The 2,500-nt window shown below is 34.2% G+C and overlaps 1 protein-coding gene across 1 annotated transcript in view; it reads left to right on the forward strand.

The window, feature by feature from the left end:
- Positions 1-2,500, forward strand: part of LOC136825483 (uncharacterized) — a 15,663-nt gene that overhangs the window by 10,628 nt on the left and 2,535 nt on the right. Inside the window, exon 2 of the mRNA XM_067082013.1 lies at positions 2,292-2,500. This exon is cut by the window's right edge and continues 2,535 nt beyond it. The gene's annotated coding sequence lies outside the window, so the exon portion shown is untranslated. The remainder of the gene's footprint in view (positions 1-2,291) is intronic.

The following is a 2,500-nucleotide window of genomic DNA, read 5'->3' on the forward strand; positions in this document are numbered from 1 at the left end:
TTCGAAGGTGAAAGACCTACACTTAGCCGATCGATATTCTGGAGAAATCGGACTTAAACATTATACGGCATTCCCTTTCATTCATAGTCTTCCATTGGACAGCTGTCTTCTTTACCCTCTATTTCTTCATTATACTAATAATCATGCGATCCCCTTCCCATCTTCAGCCTCCTCATCCTTGCCTAACTAGCATATTTCTATTATAATTTCATTCTGGTGGTGTAATAAGACCCCATTTAATGGCATCTTTTAGTATCTTGTGGCAAATTTTGTACCAGGTATCCAGTTTTAGTTTTAGTGACAAACTTAAAGTCGTGTACGTCCGTGCTTGTATGAAGTCACCTAAAAAAACTGGCTCGATTTGAATATCCCACCAGTTCCTCAGTGCAAAGTTTAGGGGCAAGACACTAAAATATATAACTACTGGGTTCTCGCAACACTACTTCTGTTTCTCAAAAAATGGGTGAAATGAAGACGATTATAATGTTCTGGAAATAATATTTCTAAGATTAAACCAACCTCGTCTTGATTTCACTTTACCGTACAACCCACGCCCGGTCACATTCGGGATTGATTAATACATATGGTTACCACTGATGCTGTAAAACTACCATTACGGGCAATGAAACATGGTTTCCTTTTTGTTATTTGCTTTTGTATGCATGAATGTAAGCGTAAATATTAATTGTTTAGTAATTTACTTTTGTTTATTTGTCATTTCCTTCTACTGTAACGTGCAATGAATCATGATTTTTCTTTTTCTGACTTGCTTTATTCTGTATGCATGAGTGTAAACATTATTTGTTTGGTCATTTACTTTTGTTTATTTGTCATTTTCTTCTTTTTGTTCATTCTTGTCTTCTACATAAATGCCTTTAGTCTGTGGAAGGTTGCTTGGCAAGCCAATAGTGTTTTAGATTTGTATACATATTTTTTTGCCTGTGTATAATTTCTTCTGTCTGTATTTCCATTACCTTCTGTTACCTCTTTCAGGTTGCCAAAGAATATGGAGGCCTGAATTTCAATGGCCCCTGTTGGCTTGTTCCATATGGATAGGATTCATTTTCTGAATAATAATAATAATAATAATAATAATAATAATAATAATAATAATAATAATAATAATAATAATAATAATAATAGGTGGTCAAAAGAGTAATGAACCCCAGTTCAATATCGCAATTAATTACAGAGTAACATGATATATATTCTAGTATGATGCAATTCCGAAATTACTTGAATATTGCTGTCATTTTCGACAGAATGTGTACAACAACAGCAATAATAATAATAATAATAATAATAATAATAATAATAATAATAATAATCTTTATTAAAAAGAATGGCCGTCTGGAAGCCACTGAGCTTATACTGTAATTTCTCAATCTCACGAAAAAGTTTTCCGTGGCAGAGGTTAAATTACGTACAAGCTGTCAAAAGTTCATTTATCGTCCTTGACGCTTTGGTAGAAATAGTTAAGTATACCTTAGTTTTACCAGACCACTGAGCTGATTAACAGCTCTCCTAGGGCTGGCCCGAAGGATTAGACTTATTTTACGTGGCTAAGAACCAATTGGTTACTTAGCAACGGGACCTACAGCTTATTGTGGAATCCGAACCACATTATAGCGAGAAATGAATTTCTATCACCAGAAATAAATTCCTCTAATTCTTCATTGGCCGGCCGGAGACTCGAACTCGGGCCTAGCGAGTGCTAGCCCACAACTCTACCGACTCTCCCAACGAAGAACTAAGGAGAGCACTACTGAAACGTCAAGGACAATAACTAAACTTCGGATATCTTATATATAATTTACCGGCTGCAATGGAAAAACACAATCGTGAGATTGAGAAATTAAAGATAAGCTCAACGGTAACCAGATGGCCATTCTCTGCAATGTAATTTGTTTAAAAGAGGGTTTCCATCTGGAATAATAATAATAATAATAATAATAATAATAATAATAATAATAATAATAATAAAGGTAATTCATCGTTCATACTGATATGTATTATAACTCGAATGTTAACATAAATCTGCACAAAATCATAACTATAAGTGTAGCGAAGTCTCCATTATTCCCATTTATAATACTCTAATAAAACTATTGAAGCGCTCTTAAAAGGTACTTGAAGATATACATGTAAGATAATCATTTACCAATTTAAAAGTCTACCCTTATAGCTGTTGTGAAATTAAATTTTCCTGCATTATGCCAAAGTGGAATTTCGTGCTTTTATGTAAATACAGCCTCAGCCTTTTTAAATTGGAAACTTCCTTTTATTTTCAGGTGAGGCAAGGAGGCAGTGAACACTGGCAAGTCTAATTTTCCATAAAGTCTGAAGTGAGAGGAAGGCATTCAAGACTGAGATTGGTGTGAAAAAGTTGGAAAACATCATCGCGTGCATCATCATCATCATCATCCCATTTTATGATCCCCACTAAAGGAGCGTTTAAAAGGTTGCAAAAATGTTGTAGTTTATCGGTTGTGTTTTGTGG

Source organism: Macrobrachium rosenbergii, chromosome 37 (genome assembly GCF_040412425.1).
Source record: "Macrobrachium rosenbergii isolate ZJJX-2024 chromosome 37, ASM4041242v1, whole genome shotgun sequence".
NCBI classification, from domain to species: Eukaryota; Metazoa; Arthropoda; class Malacostraca; order Decapoda; family Palaemonidae; genus Macrobrachium; species Macrobrachium rosenbergii.